Source organism: Thermobia domestica, chromosome 2, assembly GCF_964235325.1.
Source record: "Thermobia domestica chromosome 2, izTheDome1.hap1.1, whole genome shotgun sequence".
Lineage (NCBI taxonomy): Eukaryota > Metazoa > Arthropoda > Insecta > Zygentoma > Lepismatidae > Thermobia > Thermobia domestica.
In genome coordinates, this window is record NC_137455.1 from 142,365,411 (window position 1) to 142,382,750 (window position 17,340).

Genomic DNA, 17,340 nt, shown 5'->3' on the forward strand with positions numbered 1-17,340 from the left:
GATGGATAATCATCAATTTTAACCAGGGTGTACAGGGCCAAAATTTGGAAACCAAATTCGTTGATGGAGCTAATAATCAAACCGGAAGTGCTTGTAATCAGGTCTTAAAATTGATTCCTAGCCGGAAGTGCTTTACTGCAATCGATTAAGCGCCCGAAGAATACATTTTATCCCCTCCTTAAATGTATAGTAAAACCGGAAGTGACAGAAACAACTACGACTAAAACTACAACTTCCGGTTTCATTATTGATCTACATAGAGTAAAAATGAAAAGAGAGAGGGAGTAGTAGTGATCTTGGAGTAGATTTAGCGTTTATGTCTTCTAGCCGGAAATTACGTATGCTGTATTAGTAATAAAATAAGTAATTCTTATCCACATAAGATTGACTCTGAAATCGAAATTACATTTAAATATAGTTTTTCAAAGAAAAATGAAAATGGTATGTATATTAGAGATACTAATATTTATTATTTGATGTGTTCTTGGTAATGTGTAAGTGCAGATTTTTATATCCTTGCCCACTGTAAATATACTGTATAATGTGTTCATGCTATAAAACTTGAGTATATTTTTCTACTTATGACATGTAATTAATATTATTAGATATATTCCACCATGTTTTGATAGGTGACCTAAGAAAAAAATTGAAGGATTACCCCGAATAACGCTGTATTACGTATTTCAGTGAAACCGAGAGAAAATAAGAAAATGAAATGAAATCTTCAAGTTTTACGTCTCACATTATGTCGGCTAGACTAAAGGAGACTGTGATAATGAAAAATGAATAAACTGGGAGGAAACGGGAGAACCCCGAGAAAACCCACGCATACGGTGCTTGTCCACCACAAAATTCACTTGGCGCGAGCTGCGATCGAACCAAGGACCACATGTACCAGAGGTGAACGCTCTTCCACTGAACCACCGCAACCCCGAGAAGAACAAAGTAAACTTCAGTATGTTTTCATATGCAACAATGGTTGCTTAGAGTTTGCGAGCGTACTAGTATCATATCTTCCGCAATGGAGAAACGAGTCATTCAGTACACATCACTCATGTGCTGTAGAGAATAATTTCACTCGTAACTCAGAAAATCCCAAAATGTACTACACAGCGTTTCAATTAGTGAGTACTATTGAAGCAATATTTACATTAGACCTATCTATCTATTAAAATACTACAATGGCAATTAACAGCGACTGAGCTCCAACCTATAGATTTAGCTCTCAAACTTTTGATTTACGGTTATTTGTGATTTCACGTTTATAACAAAGACAATTTTTTTAAAAAGGTGTACTTAAAATAAATTTCTTAAAGAGATCTTTTTCAAAAAGTTTATACTTTTAAATTATTGTTCAAAGCCTTTGCATTTTAATAAGTCTTCTCCGAAGTAATGCGAGTTTTTTAAACTATACGTTTGTGGCAAATCCTTTCGACAGTGAGATCTCGGAAACTACATGCTCTAGAAAGATGACGTTTTCACTGCAAATTTTGCGTAGATTGTCCAGTTCTAATTGAATATTTAAAAAACAAGGCCATTATTTCTTTATTACATTTTTACGGGTACATTGGAAGTGTTGAAATTAAAAAAAAACTAAAGCATCATATCCTCCCCTTTATACATTCCAACACCACATAATTGTATGTGCGGGTTGCATACCTTTCAGGCGTTTTCCATGGCCAAATTATAATGAAAAACAAAGGATAACCTTTTCTCCAGTCTAAGTTGAATCTTTATTGTTCGGAGTGTTTTGCCGAATGAACACCATATATCACTGACATTATAATTGATTGTATGTGTAATGTATTAGCTTATTTTAAAATATATAAAAGGATAATCATGCCTGTTGTTCTGTATGGTTGCGAAACATGGTCGCTTACTCGAACGGAAGAACATAGATTGAAAGTATTTGAGAACAGGATCCTGAGACGAATATTCGGACTCAAGAGAAACGGGAATAGGGAATGGCGAAAACATCATAACGAGGAACTTCATAATTTTATAGGTTTACCCAACATTGTTAGGGTCATCAAATCTAGGAGGCTCAGGTGGGCAGATCATGTAGCCAGGATGGAAGAAAGAAGGAACACTTTCAAAATCTTAACTGGAAGACCAGCCGGAAAACGACCATTAGGAAGACTTTGGCGCAGATGGGAGGACAATATTAAGATGGATCTCGCAGAAATGGGAATACAAAGTAGAAACTGGATCCAGTTGGCTAATGATAGACGTCAGTGGAGAGCTTTTGTGAACGCGGCATTGAACCTCCGCGGCATAGGCCATAGAGTTAGTTAGTTTATGTATTTGCTTATTACATACTGCATGCAAGGAAAAAGAAAACACTGATCATACATGAATTAAAAGCTTCAACCGGAAGTAGGCTCAGATCTTGCAAACGGTGCGAGATATTGAAAAGTAATAAAAAAAAATCTCCCCTTTACGGTATCTCTTGCCGTTTTTTTTTATCAAGACGTCTTTCACTTGTGTCTGCAAAGGGACATGTACAGATGTGAGGAATAACAAGGAGATTCTTGCTCATATGTGAATGATGCGCTATGTAGAGAGCAAAGGTTCAGCTAGTATAATCTTATTCTCGACGGACACCGAAAGATAATTTTCTTCAAGTTAAGAATCATCACACTTAAATGGTTAATACACGTCACTATTATCAGTAAATGTTTTAATTAATCTAATTCACTCTCCTAAGTGTAGTAGGAGATTAACCCTTTTAGGATTTTTGGTAAGTTTTGTTACTATGGCGTAGTATCGTCTTTGACCGCTAATTAAGGTTCTATTAAGCCGTTTTTTTCATTGGTCAAGTCAAGGATAAACCAAAGAATACCCCAGATGCATTTGGGAACCGGATGGTCAACTTGCCGGCGCCAAGTGGGGCAGAGAGGCGTGACTTTTTATTTATTTCTTAATTCTTTCAAAAATTTTTCACGCCTTTAGTTTTCAAGACATCGGAATGAAACTTTGCATACGGATTATCTGTATCTTTGGGTATTTCTCAAGTTGTTTTGAGATTCCTATGTGAACCCAGGCCTAGGTCAAAGGGGAAAATATTTTGGAGTGATTTTCAAAGACAATTCCGAGTTTTCCTCGAATTTAGCGTATGTTACGGACATGTGAGTGGTACTACCATTGGAAAGGGTTCATTACATCGAAGAAACCGGCGTTTCAACCATCACTCTAGGTCAAATACTAATGACATTTTTAAAGAACATATATGAAAGAATATATATGAAAAAAGGTCACTTTGAGACTAAGTACATAGCAGTGTATTCTTTTTAAAAAAATCAGACCCCTACGTGAACCCAGGCCCGGGCTAGAAGGGCGCAGAAATTTCGAAATTTTTTGCGAAAAATCTTCCGATTTTCCCGTTTCTAGTGTATAATACGGACAAGTGAGTGGTATCATTGGAAAGTATGCTCTATGTTGAAAAATCTGAGGTATAAAGCATGATTCTACGATAAATATTAAGGAACCATTAGCTGTTTAAGTGAAAGTCTAAAATTTACCTCAAAAACTGGAAATCCTAAAAGGGTTGACTTGCGCTAAATTTGAGTTGCGCTTTGCCTAGCTAATGCGCTTTGTACTATGGTTAAACACATATGTATTTAATATTGCCTGGGTCGCCACCACGCGTTCTGACGTGGAAAAGTCTTCTCAGAAGATTCCGGTAAGGGTCAGGATATTGAGTGTAACCGCATCTGTAAAATAATCACATCGCGCAGGACAATGAACACCGCGACTGGTTGACTTCTGTGAATGATGCCATCGTTAATTTCTTACATTAGTATATATATATATATATATATATATATATATATATATATATATATATATATATATATATATATATATATATATATATATATATATATATATATATATATTCAAAGAAATCCAAATGCAATTACAATAGCTTTACTGATTTATGTTACGGTAGTATTACAAAAGCTTCTTGGAAAATTAACAACAATATAGTTTGCACAAAATTATTAAATTCCTATTTGGCATATGAAATTCTTAGAATTTTCAGCAATCGCATCCAAATAATATATTTTAAAGCAGTTCACACCTCTGTTGCACATAGGAGTTACTAAAAGTGTTCTCTACTTGTACAGTTATTCAATTAGATACATATCGGCGCGTCGAAATTATTGATATCTATGTAGTTTCATGATATTTCACAACATAATTATATCAGAGATATCATCTTAACATTTCGCAGCAGAACGAACAGGTACTTAGTATCTTCAATTATCATCATGTTTCTACATCTTGTCACAAGTTTGAAACTTCATTTATACATATTATCCACTCATTTAATATAACAATTGCTATTCTTATTTAATTATTACAAATATTCTTCATATCTCATAATATTCACTTAACTAATTCAACCTTGCCCAACTTCACATGTTAAGATTCGAATCTAAAAGAATAACGTTCAGCATCACTAAGTTTTGAAATCTGCTTATCTCCAGTCAAATAAGATATCTCATCCATTAATAAATTATTTATAACATCCTCAATATTAGTTATGGTTAATAGGCCGACATGTATGTATGATAAAATCTAACTGTTACAAGAAGATAATATGCAGCATTCTAAACATATTGGGTTTATACAGAACAGAAGCCGAAATGCAGGAATTTTGACTTAAAGTTTTAAATATATATTGATTACTATTTCTACATGTTTATTTACTTTTGGTGGCCTACGGTAATAAAGAAGGGCCTAAGCCCCTAGAAAGAGCTTTCTAGCGCAGCATTTTGATTTCAGTTAGGCCTGTCATCACAATTATCAAATGTTGAACAATAAATAAAGTAAAATAACTACTTTACGTGATAGTAATACGGGATATAGTATACGTAAGACCGTCTGAGTTCCAGAAGAAGCTGGACGCTCATACTTTTAGGGATTATTCATTGAGTATCTACGAACTTAGAAAGGGGGTAACAAACCCATTTTCATTTACTTATCCACTGATACGAAAATAAAAAAGAACGTACCTATTTGCCCTTGTACTTTATATGCTATAGCGCATTACATTATATGCAACAAGGATTTTGGTCTGCATCATGATATAAATTTAAAAATATTTAACATTTTTCGAATCGAAATCAACAAAATTTATTCTAGAAAGTAAAAATAGAATGTTAAGCGCATATAATGAAGACAGCGCAGTGATTTAATTTGGTAACGTATAAATATATAATATGAAGTATCCTCGCGCACGGAAGACAGGGGGTTCTGATGTATACTATTACCGTAATACGTTTAGTAATCTTGTCGGCTCTATTATATTAAGTTTCCTTATAAATTTGCTCTGCTTAATAATTGCTAAATAATTCACATTGGTTTAATTCTATATTCAAAACATTTACAAATCTTTCTTTTTTATCGATTTAAATCTTAAATCTTTCTTCTTCTTTTTCGGACAATTAAATCTTTTATTAATTAATATTCTAAACAAGGTGTAATTTTGGTGCAAATAAAGAATAACATAACAAATTAAATAACTTAGGAAATTCTAAGAAATTCTAACTTTGGTAAATTAAACAAACTATTATGAAATGCATTACATAAACACAATAACTTATAAAATGAAATATTTTTGTAAGTCATAATGAAATCACGATTAACAAATAAGGCAAAACTGTTAGGGCCAGTAGTGGGGCATAACAGGGTTAAACTTGTTTTAACTGTTCAGATGGAAACTAGTATCAGGAATGACACACACACACACAGAGGGAACTAGAACTAGGTCTTATGAATCACTTTTTTTTTTTTTTTTGGAGAGATTAGATTTCTGGACTTTCGGCATCTTTGGCCATGTTAGTCCGGCGAAAAAGAAGGAAGAAAGGATTGGCGAAGGGAGGAAGCGGCCTGGAACCTGTGTTAGGTATGATCCCAGTATTTGCCTGGTGTGAATGAGGAATATCCAGAAAAACCTCACTGAAGAGGTTAACCGGAAAAAGCTTTTACACTTTTTGGTAGGGATGCACGCGAGACGAGACGAGACGAGAAATGGAAAAGTCTCGTCTCGTCTCGCAGCCTCAAATGTTGGTCTCGTCTCGCGTCTCGTCTCGTCTCGCAAATGTGAAGTCTCGTCTCGCGTCTCGCATAAAATTTTGAGTCTCGTCTCGCGTCTCGCGCAAGACTTTCTCGCATGGTCTCGCAGTCTCGCATAAATTCTGGTCAAAATTTTGCAATGTGTTATTCTATGGCTGTTAATGAATGATAATGTGATATTCTGTCCGAAGGCAGGTATTTGACCTAAAAGTCCCTTGGCAAGCTGAATTCTTGGTGGTTTGCCATTGCTTTCCATGGGATGAATGTTCATAACATCCTAAGGAGACGGAACCTAAAGTTCAACATGGTATCCGAACTTGTGTCCCCTCCGCTCCAAATTAAAAGAAAAGTTGTGCTGGAATTTGATTCCTGGACCATTAATTTTCGTCAAATTAACCCTTTCCGGTACCCGGCTTTTTGGGCTATTTTTTAAACTTTCAATCAAGCAGCTACTGCATCGTCATTATTTATCCTAGGATCATGGTTCATACCTCATTCTCTTCAGAATGAAGCTGGCTTTCAAATGGTACCACTTGCATGCTCATACCATATACCAGGAGCAGGAAAAATGATGTCAAAGGGAAAATTACGGAGGGAAGTTTTTTCTCGCACTTTGGGCCCGTCTGGAGCGGCCCTGTATGAACGTACCCATCTAAAAAATCTGATAAATAGTACTTGGTATACTAAATGTGTGTGCCAAATTTTAAGTTTCTATCTTGAATAGTAAGGGCGGAAGAAATTTTATCAGGAATTCCCACCATGCCCCAAATTACCGTAAAACACCATGATCTCAGGTAAAAAATTTCCTGAGACATCTCTAATTACCCTAGGGTCATGTTTCGCCCATCATTCTCTTCAGCTTAGAACTGCCTTTCAGGCGGTATGACTCACATGTCTCCATCATGTATCTAAGGCGGGAAAATCCCGAAAAAAGGGATTTTTTGGGTCTAAATATCCTGTTTTTCAACTTTTAGCCCCTCTGGACCCCCATGTTTTAACGCAGAAATCTGAAAAAACCTGATAAATACTACTAGGTGGGCTGAATGTTTATGCACAATTCCAATTGTCCAGGTGCAAAAGTAAGCCCACCAAAGAAACAAAAATATACCGACAATGTCCCATATTCCCGTATACAGTGGGAAATTTTTAAACATTCTCTGAGACATTCCTAATTACCCTAGGATCATGGTTTGCACATTATTCTCTTCAGAATAGAACTGCCTTTCAGGCGGTACCATTCACTTGTCTCCATCATGTATCTAAGGCAAGAAAATCCCGTAAAAGGGAATTTTTGGTAAATATTTCCCTTTTTCAACGTTTAGCCCCTTTGTACGCCCATGTTTTAACACAGAAGTACAAAAAAATCTCGTAAATACTCCTCAGTGGACTGAATGTTTGTGAACAATTTCAATCTTCTAGGTGCAAAAATAAGCTCGCAAAAAATAATACCGAAAATGTCCAAAATTCCCCTATACAGAAGTATATTTTCATAAAAATTCCCTGACAATTCCCTAATTACCCTAGGGTCATGTGTCGCACATCATTCTCTTCAGAATAGAACTGCCTTTCAGGCGGCCATTCACTTGCCTCCATCATGTATTTAAGGCGGGAAAATCGCGAAGAAAGGTTTTTTTGGTAAAATATCCCTTTTTTCAACTTTTTGACCCTCTGGATCCCCCTGTTTTAACGCAGAAATCTGAAAAAAATCTGGTAAATACTACTCGGTGGACTGAATGTTTGTGCACAATTTCAATCTTCTACGTGCAAAAATAAGCCCCCCCAAAAATAATGAACATAGACCGGCCCCGCAATATTAAAAGAAAATATATATTTTAGAATTATGACGTCATCACCTCCTATGTATCGACGCAAGAAGGTGTGAAACCATACGTAAGGTCTTCTACAATGCCTCTGGACTTGAAAAAAAAAAAACCGACGAAAAAACTCAAATAGGAGAGTTATAACGCAATGTACCATGAAACAGATTGTACCATGGGATCCCCAAAGGGTTAATAGCATAATTTACAGCAAAACCAGCATAAATTGTTGCTGGATCCAACATTGTTCCCCAGCTTAGAGGTCTCCAGCAATATTTGCCTCTTCTAAAATATCGTCGCCACTATCAACACTTACACGTTTTGGTCGTTTCCTTGAAGGGTGATTTTCCATTATAAAGATGTTTTTATACCACCAAAAGAGCTTGTAGACAACAAAAGAACTCCTCATAACACAATACGACCCAATTCTTTTGGTTCGTTCGCGCTTGTAGCAATGTTGCATTATCGCATTTTATCAACTTTCGCTTTCAACTTATATAGTGTTGCCAGATCTAGAAAATAAAATTACTGACAGATATAGGGCCATTCCTACCATCTCCCATCAAACCTATAGGGCCATCCTACCAAACCAGTGTTTGAATTAAACTTCCGAACTAGAGGGGGATGTTTTTGATAAATATATAGAAATAAAATACTTATTCCATGTAAAAATATCATGTTATTTCTGCGAGCCGGACCCGGGATAAACTTTAACGAGAGGGGATTTCCCCGCTATCCTCCAACATAAATCGCTAGTAGTAATGTGAAAAAGACAGAAACAACAGAAATATCACATTTTGCTGCAATAGGGAGTCTTATTCGCTTTTCAGACCAAAAAACAGAAGTTCATGGATTCGTGCGCGCCCGCGTGTATGTGTTTGTGTCGCAAAATAAAGTCTTAAATCCATGTTGTAATAAATTTCCAATTTACAAAGCTTTTCTTTTTTAATGATGTTTAGAAACTAAAGAAGGCTTTAATTCTGAAAATCAACCTTGAATAATAATAAATCTCATAAAATGTCTATTGCCCCAATCACTTTTTTGTTCCTGGAGGCATTAACGCTCAACTTAGAATATTCAATAAATGTAAAATCACTAAATATATAATTACATGTAATTCATAAATGTTGCGAGACTGCGAGAAGTCTCGCGAGACTTCTCGTGCGAGGCTTAACTGAGTCTCGTCTCGCGTCTCGTCTCGCATGGTTTAGTCTCGTCTCGCGTCTCGCATAAAATTTTCAGTCTCGTCTCGTGTCTCGTCTCGCAAATGCGAGACGAGACGCGAGACGAGACGAGACTTCTCGCGTCTCGCGTGCATCCCTACTTTTTGGACTGACCGTCCGCACCGTGATGAACCACTTTTAATAGTGTCGATGTTATATTACAAATAACAGCTACTGAAAGCAGCAAGGGCGCCGATTTCTATGTAACTTGGGGTGGGGGTGGGGCATTCAGATGCGTATTTGGTTGCAGACAAGGGTCTAAGAAGGATGAAGAATTTAGATAAATTGAATTCAATTATGACAAATATTGTATATTCGTAAAAAAAAATACATATAACGATAAAAATACGTGTGGGGCCCACAAGAGCATTGAGGTGCCCCTCTTCCAGGATCTGTGCTCTAGAAAAGCAGTATGGTTTTACAACCATTTTAAATACAATTTGCAACAGAACAAGAAGAGTTACAACTCTTGAATCCAAATATGTTTTTTTCCCACTGAAATGAAACAATTCTCTATTGTTACAAAACGTAATTTGTAGTGATTCGAAAGACACAAAACGTAATGCGCAACCTTCTAATACGATAGATTGCAACATTGATAGTCATGAAAAATTAATTGCCTCTACCGAATGAAGATTTTAAGGTAAATTGAATTCAATTATGACAAATATTGTATATTCATAAAAAATACATATAACGATAAAAATACGTGTGGGGCCCACAAGAGCATTCAGGTGCCCCTCTTCCAGGATCTGTACTCTAGAAAAGCAGTATGGTTTTACAACCATTTTTAATACATTTTGCAACAGAACAAGATGAGTTACAACTCTTGAATCCAAATATATTTTTTTCCACTGAAATGAAACAATTCTCTATTGTTACAAAACATAATTTGTAATGATTCGAAAGACACAAAACGTAATACGCAACCTTCTAATACGATAGATTGCAACATTGATAGTCATGAAAAATTAATTGCCTCTACCGAATATAAAATAATTTATTTTTAAACAGCTTAGAGAGTAGATTATGCAGGATAATAATTTTACACAGAAATGGATTTTCGAGGAGAGAATAAAAAAATACGAATCTCAAACCCTTTATACACTTTGAAGTTCACCTCATAAAGCCCTGTTTTGTTCCCATGAGATGTGAGGAAGAAAATCCTCCTAGCATGTAGAACAGGGCTAACAAATAGGGAAGGAAGATCCGAGTCTTGGGTAATATTATTTCTTCTTTTGATCTATAAGGATACTATTCTATTTATAATCAGAAAATTACACTTTAGAAATTGTTTTATGAAATTTATTTAATTAGGAACACAAAGTAATTAGTAATATATTCACACAATATATACAGACGTTTATTGTCAATTAAATAAAAAGCTTTTTTCATGTCACAGCAGACAGAAAGAAAAAATGAAGAACCGAGGTTCATCAGCCGTCTTTCATTACCATCCATCATTTTGATAATTTTTTGTTTTAAAATTACTGTATCAAAAAATAATTATTTTATAACAAAACTCAGTGATATGGGTGATTGGGAACTAGGTCTGGACTTTGAAGATATAAAAACCTCAACTGAAGCTAAGTAAAAAAGAAAATAGACAAAATTAGGACAGATAACATTAAAAGCAACTTGTTGAATATATGGTATCAAATATAGTTTAATCTAAATCTACAATACGTTAATAACAAATATGAAAGATATTAAATCAAACTCGGCATTTAAGAAACAAATTTTAAAAACATGCTTCTAGAAACAAAGTGTAGAAGAAAGCATTTCTTGTCAATAATTAGGTCACACCAGGGGATAAAAGTGGATTTGAAAAGGTATTAGGACGCATGACGTCAAGCCGTCCCTCGTGCCTATCTTTTGCCCATTGTAATGTTTTTAGAAAGTGGGGAAACGCCACGGATATTTTCTGGAAGTGGGGATAAGGCGTCCTCCCGCGTTCCCCCTCACTTTTACCCCTGGGTCACACTAGATAATAATACGTTAAATGGAAAATTGTTCTTCTGGTATTGCTTCTTAGTGTGAACAAGTCTTCGTTTTGACATTCTCAAGCGTTAAATACTTAAATTTTCTGTTTTACTTAATTCCATTACTTTTTATATTATTTTCTGTTTCCTAACCCTATCGTCCGTCATTTTTTGTTCTATTCTACCTCCTATATATTGATCATATATAAGCTTCTTATGAGTATTTAATCCTTTCGTTCCAACTCAACTGTTTTTGTAAGCACTTCTACCAAGATATTCTGTTTCACAGAGTCCAAAGCTTTTCCGAAATCAATAAACGCTATGAGTACTTACCATCTGCTCTTGATTAATCTGGCACTGGTTACCCTAAATTAACCAATGGTTTTGCTAGTGTCCTTTCCATTTTTGAATGTAAATTGTGCTTCCTTAATTCCCAGTTTGTTCTGGCATTTAATCACCTGTTAAATATGCACAATATGATTTTCTCCGCAAATGATAGTAGACTAATTTTTCGGAACTCGTTGTACTGTTTTGAGAAAAGTAATCTCGTTATTCTCCTGTTTCATAAAATGTTATTATTTCCTATCGTCTTCTCCCAAGTTGTTAAATTAACACATTAGTTATATTATCAATCCTTTGAAGTCATATATCAGTATCGTAAACCCATTGATATATTTACCTACTTACTTTTAGATAGTCAACAACAAAATTAAGGAGTGTGTTTCTACTATCGTAAAATTCCTCGAAATATACCTTGTATCTGGGAAGTATTTTGACGAGAGATACTTACTGTACCAAAGATATCAGGTCAAGAATTGCCATAACCAAAGAAGCATTCAATAAGAAAAGATCACTCTTAATTAGCAGGCTCAATATTGGACTAAAGAAGAAATTGGTCAAGTGCTATATATGGGGTACTAGCAGCGTTCACCCCGCTTCGCTGCGGTCACCCCGGAACGCAATAAACTTTGTTACTTAGATAATTTTTACTTTTTCGCTTTCAAGTGATATGATAAAAACCATAGAAGATTGCAGTAAATCTTAACATTATATCGCCTGTCATTTATGTTAACCCGCCCCGCTTCGCTGCGGTCATCCCGGTGCTGGCATATTGTAAAAGTGTCTGTAAAAATAAGCAAATCAATTAAAAAATTTTAAACAGAAAATTCAAGCTATTTTCCGCTGTATATCGCCTGTCATTTATGTTAACCCGCCGAGTGACACGGTCATGCGGGTTGCATATAAATACGTTTATTTTTACCTATGATGAACTAATAACAAAGGATTTGTACGTTATGGACACTTGAATGGTCAATTATCTCAAGACACTGGTAATTAAAAATTAAAGTGATATGATAAAAACCATCTAGGGTCCAAATCCTAATAACCCCCCAAAAATGAAAGAAATTGGTTCAGCCGTATTAGCGTGATGAGCGGACAAAATTTTGTACGTTCTCTTTTATATATATAGATTGGAATTTATGATTCAGAGACTTGAACATCACGGAAGTTAGAGAAGAAATATTTAGAGAGCTTCGAAATGTGATGTTGGAGGAAGGTGGAGAAGATAAAATGGACAGAGAAAGTAACAAACGAAGATGTTTTAAAACAGGTAGGAGAGAAGAGGGCGCTTCTAGCCACTATTCTTCATAGAAAGGACAATTGGATCACACACAGCTTGTGACGAAATCGTCTTATTCATACCGCCATAGAAGGAAATATGGAAGGAAAGCGACGAATAGGAAGAAGAAGAACACAAGTGATTGATGATTTCAAAAACAGAATAAAATATTGGGAGTTAAAAAAGGAAGCTGAAAATCGAGAAACATGGAGGCAACGTTTCCAGGCTCAAACTGAAAATTAAGAAGAAAAACCCTCATTAGTCTCAGGACCCGCCAAAACGTAGAGTATTTATAATAATAATAATAATAATAATAATAATAATAATAATAATAATAATAAACCTTATATCTGATAAAAAACTGGTTTCCATCACTATTTTTCTATTCTTAATTTCTATTCTCGTTATTATTCCTCCCTTCTGACATATTTATGTTGATTTCGCTTCACGATACATTTTTTGTATTTCTGTACTTCCACTTCTTTTGTATCTTCACATTTGCTTCTATAATATTCTTATCTGGCTTTGTTTGTTTCCTTTGTAATTCAATGATCAGCTTCCTTTACATTCAATTTCATCCCTCTGTATTATCCTACTTTCATACCTTTTTTCTTTTATCATTTTCTTCAACATTTAGATAGCAGCCCACGGCTTCTAATCTCGACACTGTACATTTTCTCCTGTATCTTGATGAATGAACGCAAAGTTTGAGCTGCTACTCTTCCGCCGTCATTGATCCATGTATTCCGTTCTTCTGGATTCAAAAATTCTCACTTCTTTCCGAATTTCTGAACGATTTATTTTTGTTTCCTCACTTTATTTTTTATATGTTTTTTATCCTATCTTTCTGATGGCCACACCTTTCAACTGAATATTAACTCCGACCCATACCGTATTGTACTAGAAAATTGCGATTTATTGATTTAATTTACTTTACTAATGTCACATTTACTTATTTTACTAGTGTCACAACTGTAAGTTTCAACTAATGTAAAAAAATCTAATATAGTTCACTCAAGTATAAAATTGTTGGTACAATATAACTTGATAGACGATTCCCTGGTATCTTTTTCTACTTGCTATTTTGAATGTTAAATAATGAAAGAAATGCAAGTAAGTTGGTGATACTGTTTAAAGGTAAATTGCGGTATTTGTGGGGAGGAAAAGCAGCAAAATTAGTGAAGGAAGAAGAAAGGTTATGAAATTGGTCGATTAATTTTGTTTTCTTTTACATTATATGTTTTGGGAATGCCTTGGTTTCCCGTTCGATTCTGACTGCATTTTCAATATTGACTATAATTGTTATAATTAACAGGTAGCAAATTTCAATATAGACACAGAAATGACTGAGATAAGATCTGCTATATCCCCCCCACCAAAAAAAATCAGAGAGGCTATATGGGAAATGGTCCTATAATTGAACGTGGTATCAGTAACAGAAGTATCGATACGGCGATAAAAGGGAGTTAGCTACAACCTCACTGATTCCCTTTCTGACTAGAATGTGTCTAGAGATTCCTCTTACAATTCAACATTGTTTTACTTTTCAGTACTAGTGTTTTTCCTTCCTCCCAATCTGAGAAAATATGGATAAATATATGTTATTTATTTGTTGCAGACATCTGCACATTAATCTTCGTTCAGCTGCACTGAAACCAGTCGGGGCTGTAAATGTCATTTGGCATCATCTATTTTCCGCGTGCTTAGAGAACCCTCCGGGATACAGAGCATGTTCCATCGCGTGACTCACACAATGTTCCAATCAGCCCAAGTGCCTCATGCAGGTGAAATACGACGTTCTGTATGCACCAAACATTTCCGACAGAACAGGTGACAAATGGAATAATTTGTGTATTTATGAATTTGGATCAACAACATCTACATAAATATTCGAATCAATTGTATTGCTTTTTCTTTCTTTTTTTTTTTCATGTGGATTTTCATCCATATGCGTTGATTAAATAACGTTGTCTTTTTACCCTTATTGCATCCTATTTCTCTCGACCAGAATATTACACTTCTTTTCCCTACAAGAGGAGTGAATGAAATATAGCACGGATGGAACCTTGCAATTTTGAGAGATGTAGGGATTGCATGTTTGAGGTGCGTTAAGCTGAAATGACGTAATTTTCTTTTTAAGGGAATGATCATTGCTCCCATGTTATACGAGAGTAATCAGAATAGAAAAAAACTAGGATTTGGTGCTTGGATAGGATCTGATACCATTCGACTAACATTTTCAGGGGTTTGTTAATTTTTAAATCATCAAGAATAGCATGAATTGTATGTATCGAAAAGACAAAAAAAAAAAAAAAAAAAAAAAGAAAGAAAGAAAAAAGAATAATCATCGTTTTCAATTCATCGTACTTTTGTCGTGAAAAGAGTTTCTACCATTAATTGTTCTCTGTCAATTAGAGGTTCATAGTGACATTTTACATACGTAGAGGAAAAGCACCAAAAGCGACATAGGTCCGTAAACCGACATACCGCCCATTTTCAGGCTGGAACATGCTGCACTCTGGCGGAGACATTATCAGTAGTTTCTACTCTCACCACTAGGCGGAGCAAGTGCAGTTTAAACCAGTTGTGAGGGTGGAATAGTGTATGTGGAGCATTTTTTTTTTCGTTGTGTTAAAATTTCTGTTGATAATTAATCATAATCAGAAATCGAGAATTATTTAGAGGTAAATGATTTACTCATTATATACTTTTATTATTTAAGTTATTAAGACTGCAAATCACCGTGGTTATTGTGCCAACTGATACACTTTGATAATGAAACATGTACAAACACGTAGGAGTAAGGTGTTCTATAAACAGACATATCCTTTCATTTACAAGTCCGCAAACCTGTCAACAAGAGGCCATAAAGGTACTGAAGAGGCAGTAATAACCTTGTCACCGTATAAGAAAGAACTATTACCTACGATGGAAAAGAAGGTGCAGAGAGAGAAACTAAACGGAACGCAGGTAGACAAGGGACTCAAAAGGAAATGCAAGTAGGGTTAAGTCTCAATCTACGTCCAGTTCAAGAAAAACGCTAAGGTATAAACAAGCAGGCAATGAATCATCATCAATTAAGGTTTAGTCTCCAGTGTACAGAGAGTAATGATGCATTATTATTATTATTATTATTATTATTATTATTATTATTATTATTATTATTATTATTATTATTAGGGTATTATTTTTGGTGAAAGACTTTTTGGAAGACACCAGCGGAGAAGAATAGGTTCAGTATGTATCCTGTGAGGTCAGGGCACACACGGAATGTGTCGGTGTGGGCAGGGCCGTACCGTGAAAAATCAGCGCCCGGGACGAGAGTATACGACGGCGCCCCCATACATATATTCCAAGCAACTTTTCCTATCTTTTCTCCTTTTTTCTCCCGAATTTTTCGCTCCCCTTACTTCGGCGCCCGAGGCCGTCGCCCCGCTCGCCCCCCCCCCTACGGCACGGCCCTGGGTGTGGGAGACTTTTACATCTGCGATTATTGTCATTGATTTATACTCTTGGGTAATTCCATAGTGATATTCCCTCTTAATGTTTACTTAACTTACAAAATATCCATAAATGTGTAGACCATTTAGAACTGTGAATTGTGCCTAATATCACGATAATACTATTTCTATCAGCACTTATTTGTACTTTTAGATAGCAAAGTATGGTGCAGATCTAATAGTATCTTACAAGTAAACATACTATTGTGCGTAACAGAACTTATACAAGGATATAAAAATACAAATTTAAAAAGATATCTTCTTTCCATTTTGCAACATAATAATTTTCTGAAGGTATGTCGGTTTTGGGGCCTGGTTTCTAAAAATATAATTTCGGAGACAATTGAACAAATCGTCATAATCATGGCAATATATGGCAATTTTTAAAACTTGTTACATAATTTTATTGAGTAGTGTTGCTTGTTTAAAAAATATATTTACTTCATAATCCCAGATCTTCAGTTCAGCTTTATGAAATAAAAACAAAATGGTATGTCGGTTTTGGTGCTTTTCCTGTCAAGAAATCAATATTACTGTAGCAATACTACATAATTTTGTGATTTCAAACTTCCTAAACGTAATACAATATTTAACTTATATAAGATTATTATTTTTACTTACAAATATCAAATATTGAGTAATCGACTCATACTGATCGTGAATGAACGATTTGAGAACAATCTGAAAAGTTGAGCACATAAGGGATAAAGAAAACTTCCTGTCTAACCAGACAAATCAACCATTATTCTTCGATACCAACACATTTTGGTGTTGTCTTAAGATGGAAGAGTTTCAAAGATGTACACGAAAAGATTTTTCATAATGTAATAGAAGGTAATTTTTAAAGCTATATCATCGCACTGTCGTATGAAATAGCACCAAGTGAGTAAATGTGTGTCTTGATGAATGAAACGAATGACATTGATGTAGTATTTTTATTTAAAAAATGATACCGGTATTTACATTATTTACCAGGATCAAGTTCCGTTTAATTATTTAACACATATAGAGATTCATCTTTATTAAAAATCATCATGCTTATGGTGTATGATGATGATTTATGATTTAGTACTTACGCTGATAATCGAGTGCTGTTACATCCTAACTAACTAA

The 17,340-nt window shown here is 35.0% G+C and overlaps 1 protein-coding gene across 1 annotated transcript in view; it reads right to left on the reverse strand.

The window, feature by feature from the left end:
- Mctp (multiple C2 domain and transmembrane region protein) overlaps positions 1-17,340 on the reverse strand; it is a 955,910-nt gene that overhangs the window by 705,129 nt on the left and 233,441 nt on the right. The gene's annotated exons all lie outside the window — the stretch shown is intronic.